Here is a 9,178-nt window from a genome sequence, read left to right as displayed (position 1 = left end):
TAAATCACTGAAAAACAATTTCCTTTGTTTCATCTCAGTTTAGGCACACGGGACAGGGGGAGGATAAATCATTTATATTAATAAATAACTTAACGATTTCCAGGACATTTGACCTTTTTTCTCATTTTCCATGTTTTCCTGGAAAATTGCTCTATCATTTTCCAGGACATGTAGCAACCCTGATTATTAAGAAGACGTTCAATAAACACGTTAAGTTCATATATATTCTTGTCTTTTTTAAGTCTGTTTGCTCACACAGAATGAAACGCAATTGAAATAGATTAAAAATTAATTATATTTAAACGTGATTAACTGAAATTAATCCACAGCAAGTCTGTGATTAATCTGATTAAAAATTTTAATCATTTGACAGCACTATTAAAAATATTTGTATATTTTCAATAAATCACTGAAAAACAATTTCCTTTGTTTCATTTCAGTTTAGGCACACAAGATGGGGAGAGAATAATTAATTTATACTAATAAATAATTAATAAATAACTTCCCAATTTCCAGGACATTTGACCTTTTTTTTCCCTCATTTTCCATATTTTCCCTAAAAAAAATTGCTCAATCATTTTCCAGGTTTTCCATGACACCTAGGAACCCTGATTATTATTATTTTAAAATGTGATGAATTCAACTAAATATTCCCTTTGTCACGTCTTGTGGACACCGTTAATTCTTCTCATATGGGATCCTAAATTTGGGCTACATGAATTATCTCCAGCCCTAGTAGGATTAGAATAGATGTGGACGAACCTCAGACCTTTACTGTGGATGTGAAATACTGTGGAAAATACCCTTAAGTTCATATATATTCTTGTCTTTTTTAAGTCTGTTTGCTGATACAGAATGAAACGCAATTGAAATAGATTAAAAATTAATTATATTTAAACGTGATTAACTGAAATTAATCCACAGCAAGTCTGTGATTAATCTGATTAAAAATTTTAATCATTTGACAGCACTATTAAAAATATTTGTATATTTTCAATAAATCACTGAAAAACAATTTCCTTTGTTTCATTTCAGTTTAGGCACACAAGACGGGGAGAGAATAATTAATTTATACTAATAAATAATTAATAAATAACTTCCCAATTTCCAGGACATTTGACCTTTTTTTTCCCTCATTTTCCATATTTTCCCTAAAAAAAATTGCTCAATCATTTTCCAGGTTTTCCATGACACCTAGGAACCCTGATTATTATTATTTTAAAATGTGATGAATTCAACTAAATATTCCCTTTGTCACGTCTTGTGGACACCGTTAATTCTTCTCATATGGGATCCTAAATTTGGGCTACATGAATTATCTCCAGCCCTAGTAGGATTAGAATAGATGTGGACGAACCTCAGACCTTTACTGTGGATGTGAAATAGTGTGGAAAATACCCTTAAGTTCATATATATTCTTGTCTTTTTTAAGTCTGTTTGCTCACACAGAATGAAACGCAATTGAAATAAATTAAAAATTAATTATATTTAAACGTGATTAACTGAAATTAATCCACCGCAAGTCTGTGATTAATCTGATTAAAAATTTTAATCATTTGACAGCACTATTAAAAATATTTGTATATTTTCAATAAATCACTGAAAAATAATTTCCTTTGTTTCATTTCAGTTTAGGCACACAAGACAGGGAGAGAATAATTAATTTATACTAATAAATAATTAATAAATAACTTCCCAATTTCCAGGACATTTGACCTTTTTTTCCCCCTCATTTTCCATATTTTCCCTAAAAAAATTGCTCAATCATTTTCCAGGTTTTCCATGACACCTAGGAACCCTGATTATTATTATTTTAAAATGTGATGAATTCAACTAAATATTCCCTTTGTCACGTCTTGTGGACACCGTTAATTCTTCTCATATGGGATCCTAAATTTGGGCTACATGAATTATCTCCAGCCCTAGTAGGATTAGAATAGATGTGGACGAACCTCAGACCTTTACTGTGGGTGTGAAATAGTGTGGAAAATACCCTTAAGTTCATATATATTCTTGTCTTTTTTAAGTCTGTTTGCTGATACAGAATGAAACGCAATTGAAATAGATTAAAAATTAATTATATTTAAACGTGATTAACTGAAATTAATCCACAGCAACTCTGTGATTAATCTGATCAAAAATTTTAATCATTTGACAGCACTATTAAAAATATTTGTATATTTTCAATAAATCACTGAAAAACAATTTCCTTTGTTTCATCTCAGTTTAGGCACACGGGACAGGGGGAGGATAAATCATTTATATTAATAAATAACTTAACGATTTCCAGGACATTTGACCTTTTTTCTCATTTTCCATGTTTTCCTGGAAAATTGCTCTATCATTTTCCAGGACATGTAGCAACCCTGATTATTAAGAAGACGTTCAATAAACACGTTAAGTTCATATATATTCTTGTCTTTTTTAAGTCTGTTTGCTCACACAGAATGAAACGCAATTGAAATAAATTAAAAATTAATTATATTTAAACGTGATTAACTGAAATTAATCCACCGCAAGTCTGTGATTAATCTGATTAAAAATTTTAATCATTTGACAGCACTATTAAAAATATTTGTATATTTTCAATAAATCACTGAAAAATAATTTCCTTTGTTTCATTTCAGTTTAGGCACACAAGACAGGGAGAGAATAATTAATTTATACTAATAAATAATTAATAAATAACTTCCCAATTTCCAGGACATTTGACCTTTTTTTCCCCCTCATTTTCCATATTTTCCCTAAAAAAATTGCTCAATCATTTTCCAGGTTTTCCATGACACCTAGGAACCCTGATTATTATTATTTTAAAATGTGATGAATTCAACTAAATATTCCCTTTGTCACGTCTTGTGGACACCGTTAATTCTTCTCATATGGGATCCTAAATTTGGGCTACATGAATTATCTCCAGCCCTAGTAGGATTAGAATAGATGTGGACGAACCTCAGACCTTTACTGTGGGTGTGAAATAGTGTGGAAAATACCCTTAAGTTCATATATATTCTTGTCTTTTTTAAGTCTGTTTGCTGATACAGAATGAAACGCAATTGAAATAGATTAAAAATTAATTATATTTAAACGTGATTAACTGAAATTAATCCACAGCAACTCTGTGATTAATCTGATCAAAAATTTTAATCATTTGACAGCACTATTAAAAATATTTGTATATTTTCAATAAATCACTGAAAAACAATTTCCTTTGTTTCATCTCAGTTTAGGCACACGGGACAGGGGGAGGATAAATCATTTATATTAATAAATAACTTAACGATTTCCAGGACATTTGACCTTTTTTCTCATTTTCCATGTTTTCCTGGAAAATTGCTCTATCATTTTCCAGGACATGTAGCAACCCTGATTATTAAGAAGACGTTCAATAAACACGTTAAGTTCATATATATTCTTGTCTTTTTTAAGTCTGTTTGCTCATACAGAATGAAATGCAATTGAAATAGATTAAAAATTAATTATATTTAAACGTGATTAACTGAAATTAATCCACCGCAAGTCTGTGATTAATCTGATTAAAAATTTTAATCATTTGACAGCACTATTAAAAATATTTGTATATTTTCAATAAATCACTGAAAAATAATTTCCTTTGTTTCATTTCAGTTTAGGCACACAAGACGGGGAGAGAATAATTAATTTATACTAATAAATAATTAATAAATAACTTCCCAATTTCCAGGACATTTGACCTTTTTTTTCTCCCTCATTTTCCATATTTTCCCTAAAAAAAATTGCTCAATCATTTTCCAGGTTTTCCATGACACCTAGGAACCCTGATTATTATTATTTTAAAATGTGATGAATTCAACTAAATATTCCCTTTGTCACGTCTTGTGGACACCGTTAATTCTTCTCATATGGGATCCTAAATTTGGGCTACATGAATTATCTCCAGCCCTAGTAGGATTAGAATAGATGTGGACGAACCTCAGACCTTTACTGTGGATGTGAAATACTGTGGAAAATACCCGAAGTGGATTCTATAGGAAAACATGATTGTTCTTATTAGCCCTGGTTACCGGAGAGCTGTTATTACTCTTATCTAGTCTTCACACCTCCTCCTTACTGACGCACCTCTCCTCTCTGGCTGAGCTCTATGGCCAACAGGCGCGCTCCCGCTTTGCGCGCCACCACACCGTCGCCTCAGTAAACGGGTGTCGACGTGAACGTCTCAGTGCTGTGCATGGACATTAACAGGGAATGTAATATTCTGCTCTCACTGCCTGATTTCATCTGTCATTTATTCACTGCAGCGAAAGCCGGGTAAGTTTATTTCTTTGTCAGGTTGTGTTTTTATGAACAGACAGGGCTGATGTGCAGTTTGTCAGTTTTATTGACCGAAAATTGAGAAGTAGTTTGTGGAGAGGCGCTTTATGTCATATGTGCATATTTACACATTTAATTGATTCTTGGCAAACATGACGTGCTTTTGCGTTCCTAATTGGCTGTTCGGAAAATTGCACGTTGAAACCTTTATAAATCTAAGCACAGCATCCACTTTGCATGCACGTCTGCGCTTAGTAGAACTATTTAAATGCATATAATAATACGATAAAGTCAAAGCTGGGTGAGCCCATACACTAAGGTATTACATATTACTGTGTGTGTGTGTGTGTGTGTGTGTGTGTGTGTGTGTGTGTGTGTCTTTGCAAAATTTTGATATCTGTACATTTTAGTTGGATTTTTTCAATTTCGTGTTTTTGTTCAGTTTTTATCTCACACCTAAGACTGTGACTACTGTACATCATAATCAGAGGGTGGTTTTAATTATGTAAGAGATAAACCAAAAACCTGCTGTAGCTGCTCAGGCTGATTTTTTATTTATTTATTTATTTATTTATTTATTTATGACTGACCATTGCTTGAATCTTTACCAGACTAGGCTAATGAAGAAGGAACTGTTGATTAGGGCAGCTTTCAATTCTGGAATGCCTAAAATTAAATAAATAAATAAATAAATAAATAAATAAATAGAAATAAATAAATGATCTCCAGGGATTACAGGTGTGTTTGAAAATGTGACCATATGTCCACGTCTTCCCTCATATTGAACTTCACATGCAGGGTAAGACTTTATTATTTATTAAAAGTACAAGCAACATGCTGCCAAAAGACCTGATGGAATTCACCTCCGAATCTGTTTTGCTGCAGTGAAACAGGACCAACCCATCAAACCCACAACATATCATTACATGGGGAAGAAAAAAAAAAAAAAAAAAAAAGGATTGAGGATTGAGATGTCACAAAGAAAGAGAGTTTGTGTGTGTTGCTGCTTTGGTGCAGGATTCATTTACTGAGTGAAAGGTTCCTTTTGATGTGGAGATAGTGAAAGGATCATGAGGGAATCACAGGGGTCAGGGGTCATTTGCATGACTGGGCATGTGCATTCATTTGACTGAATGCATGCGTGCCCTTACACTCTATTATTACTAAACAGAAAAGTCAATATTGAATGATTTTCCAAAATGAAGCTGCCAAAAAGGTCGGAAGCGCACACTGTTATTTTGATGATAATACTACAGTTGATGTATATAGCTCAATTAATGCAAATAAATTCAAGAGGCAATACAAATAAAAAGAAACAGGACTTGACAACATAAGATAATAGTCGCTTTTCCGCTGACCCTCAAATTTCACAAATATAACTCATGTATAAAAATTTACCTAATGGAAAAACGATAATTTGGCCAAAAGTCTAATTTTTCGATTAACAGTTTTTGCACTGGCAAGAGGTGGTTTTTGGGGCGTAGAACAAATGGTATATAACACAAAACTGCAATGGAAAGACCTTTTTTTGCAACTAGAGTCACGTGAATTAAAAAAAAACGATGTTGACAGATGTTACAACAAGCGAAGAAGAAGAAGAAACATGTCGTGGTATGTGTGGACACACCAGAAAACCCAATCATTTTTTAATTTAGTACGAGATAGAGGGGTAATGTATAATAATAAAGAATATATCTATATGTAAATCAACACTAGGGATGTAACGATTACCGGTATGATGATAAACTGTGGTAAAATTGCAGACGGTTAGTATTACCGTTTAAATTCTAATTATCATGATAATCGTGTTTGATTACTGCACTTTTCTGGAGAAAACGCCTATGTAAAGATCTGCTTTAATGTCAAATATTTGAGTATAGTTTTAATTTATTACAATTTTAATTTTATATACCTGATATTTGGAACCAATATTCACTTTTAAAGTCTTTGAAAAGGTTCGTTAAGCATCTGTGTGTTATTTATGCAATAAATTATAGCCATTTTTCAAATTGGATTTTAAATATTTTTTGTGTGTTTTCTATAGTAGGTTAAAATGAAAAAATAATAGGCACAGATGAGATAGATGAAGTTGTGCTGCAAAAAAAAGGTACCTAACATGGCTATAGTAAACATTTGTTTATATAGTATATAAAGGCAAAATCAAAAGGACTGAAAAACGGCCAAAATAGGCTCAGACCACTAAGGGTTAATATTTGAATGTTTCTGCAACAGAAGGTACATTGAACTAATTATTTTATTTTGGGTTTTTTTTTGTTGTTGTTGTTTTTTTTTTCCAAAATACAACTTGGTTAAATTATTTCAGCGTGTGTATTAGTACTTTTTAAACATTTTGCGCACAATTTCAACAATATCGCGATAAACGATAACTGTGATAATCTTGGTCACAATAACCGTGATGTGAAATTTTCATATCGTTACATCCCTAATCAACCCCATATTTAGGTTCATCGCCATGTTTATGGAACGACTTCTCGTGTCATCTCGCGATAATAAATAAACAAATCATCGCATTTATCATTTAATAGAAAAACCAACATTACGCACTTCTGTTTTTTTTTTCTACATTTAGTAAATACCGGTAAAGTTTTACGCAGATGTCCAATGGAAAAGCGACTAATGTAAAAGCAGGTAATTATAGCATAAGAAAATAAAAAAACCTAAATAAGGTCGAAACACTTGAGGGGAAAACAAACAGTAAAAGGACATATCTTAAAATTGCAGACGGTTAGTATTACCGTTTAAATTCTTATTATCATGATAACCGTGTTTGATTACTGCACTTTTCTGGAGAAAACGCCTATGTAAAGATCTGCTTTAATGTCAAATATTTGAGTATAGTTTTAATTTATTACAATTTTAATTTTATATACCTGATATTTGGAACCAATATTCACTTTTAAAGTCTTTGAAAAGGTTCGTTAAGCACCTGTGTGTTATTTATGCAATAAATTATAGCCATTTTTCAAATTGGATTTTAAATATTTTTTGTGTGTTTTCTATAGTAGGTTAAAATGAAAAAATAATAGGCACAGATGAGATAGATGAAGTTGTGCTGCAAAAAAAAGGTACCTAACATGGCTATAGTAAACATTTGTTTATATAGTATATAAAGGCAAAATCAAAAGGACTGAAAAACGGCCAAAATAGGCTCAGACCACTAAGGGTTAATATTTGAATGTTTCTGCAACAGAAGGTACATTGAACTAATTATTTTATTTTGGGTTTTTTTTTGTTGTTGTTGTTTTTTTTTTTCCAAAATACAACTTGGTTAAATTATTTCAGCGTGTGTATTAGTACTTTTTAAACATTTTGCGCACAATTTCAACAATATCGCGATAAACGATAACTGTGATAATCTTGGTCACAATAACCGTGATGTGAAATTTTCATATCGTTACATCCCTAATCAACCCCATATTTAGGTTCATCGCCATGTTTATGGAACGACTTCTCGTGTCATCTCGCGATAATAAATAAAGAAATCATCGCATTTATCATTTAATAGAAAAACTAACATTACGCGCTTCTGTTTTTTTTCTACATTTAGTAAATACCGGTAAAGTTTTACGCAGATGTCCAATGGAAAAGCGACTAATGTAAAAGCAGGTAATTATAGCATAAGAAAATAAAAAAACCTAAATAAGGTCGAAACACTTGAGGGGAAAACAAACAGTAAAAGGACATATCTTAAAATTGCAGACGGTTAGTATTACCGTTTAAATTCTTATTATCATGATAACCGTGTTTGATTACTGCACTTTTCTGGAGAAAACGCCTATGTAAAGATCTGCTTTAATGTCAAATATTTGAGTATAGTTTTAATTTATTACAATTTTAATTTTATATACCTGATATTTGGAACCAATATTCACTTTTAAAGTCTTTGAAAAGGTTCGTTAAGCACCTGTGTGTTATTTATGCAATAAATTATAGCCATTTTTCAAATTGGATTTTAAATATTTTTTGTGTGTTTTCTATAGTAGGTTAAAATGAAAAAATAATAGGCACAGATGAGATAGATGAAGTTGTGCTGCAAAAAAAAGGTACCTAACATGGCTATAGTAAACATTTGTTTATATAGTATATAAAGGCAAAATCAAAAGGACTGAAAAACGGCCAAAATAGGCTCAGACCACTAAGGGTTAATATTTGAATGTTTCTGCAACAGAAGGTACATTGAACTAATTATTTTATTTTGGGTTTTTTTTTGTTGTTGTTGTTTTTTTTTTTCCAAAATACAACTTGGTTAAATTATTTCAGCGTGTGTATTAGTACTTTTTAAACATTTTGCGCACAATTTCAACAATATCGCGATAAACGATAACTGTGATAATCTTGGTCACAATAACCGTGATGTGAAATTTTCATATCGTTACATCCCTAATCAACCCCATATTTAGGTTCATCGCCATGTTTATGGAACGACTTCTCGTGTCATCTCGCGATAATAAATAAAGAAATCATCGCATTTATCATTTAATAGAAAAACTAACATTACGCGCTTCTGTTTTTTTTCTACATTTAGTAAATACCGGTAAAGTTTTACGCAGATGTCCAATGGAAAAGCGACTAATGTAAAAGCAGGTAATTATAGCATAAGAAAATAAAAAAAACCTAAATAAGGTCAAAACACTTGAGGGGAAAACAAACAGTAAAAGGACATATCTTAAAATTTCATTTGAAAGACTGAACAGATTTAGAGCTACTAAAACCCTCAGGCTGAATGTCCTAGTGATTTGGGGCTTAATTAGTAAAGGCTGACTCTTTTTTGCTTATTATTTCTAACCCCAGGAACATCCATGAGGTTTGAGTCAGAGGGACCTAACAGGCATATATGTCATAACCACGTCTGACACCATTCAGCGATCCA

The 9,178-nt window shown here is 31.7% G+C and overlaps 1 protein-coding gene across 1 annotated transcript in view; it reads left to right on the top strand.

Annotated features, from left to right (window-relative positions):
* The first annotated feature begins 4,189 nt into the window (after positions 1-4,189).
* Positions 4,190-9,178, top strand: part of htr1fa (5-hydroxytryptamine (serotonin) receptor 1Fa) — a 117,917-nt gene continuing 112,928 nt past the window's right edge. Inside the window, exon 1 of the mRNA XM_030125117.1 lies at positions 4,190-4,284. The gene's annotated coding sequence lies outside the window, so the exon portion shown is untranslated. The remainder of the gene's footprint in view (positions 4,285-9,178) is intronic.

Source organism: Sphaeramia orbicularis, chromosome 21 (assembly GCF_902148855.1).
Source record: "Sphaeramia orbicularis chromosome 21, fSphaOr1.1, whole genome shotgun sequence".
NCBI lineage: Eukaryota > Metazoa > Chordata > Actinopteri > Kurtiformes > Apogonidae > Sphaeramia > Sphaeramia orbicularis.
The sequence above is the reverse complement of the archived record's forward strand: the minus strand, read 5'-3'. Positions and strand labels throughout refer to the sequence as shown.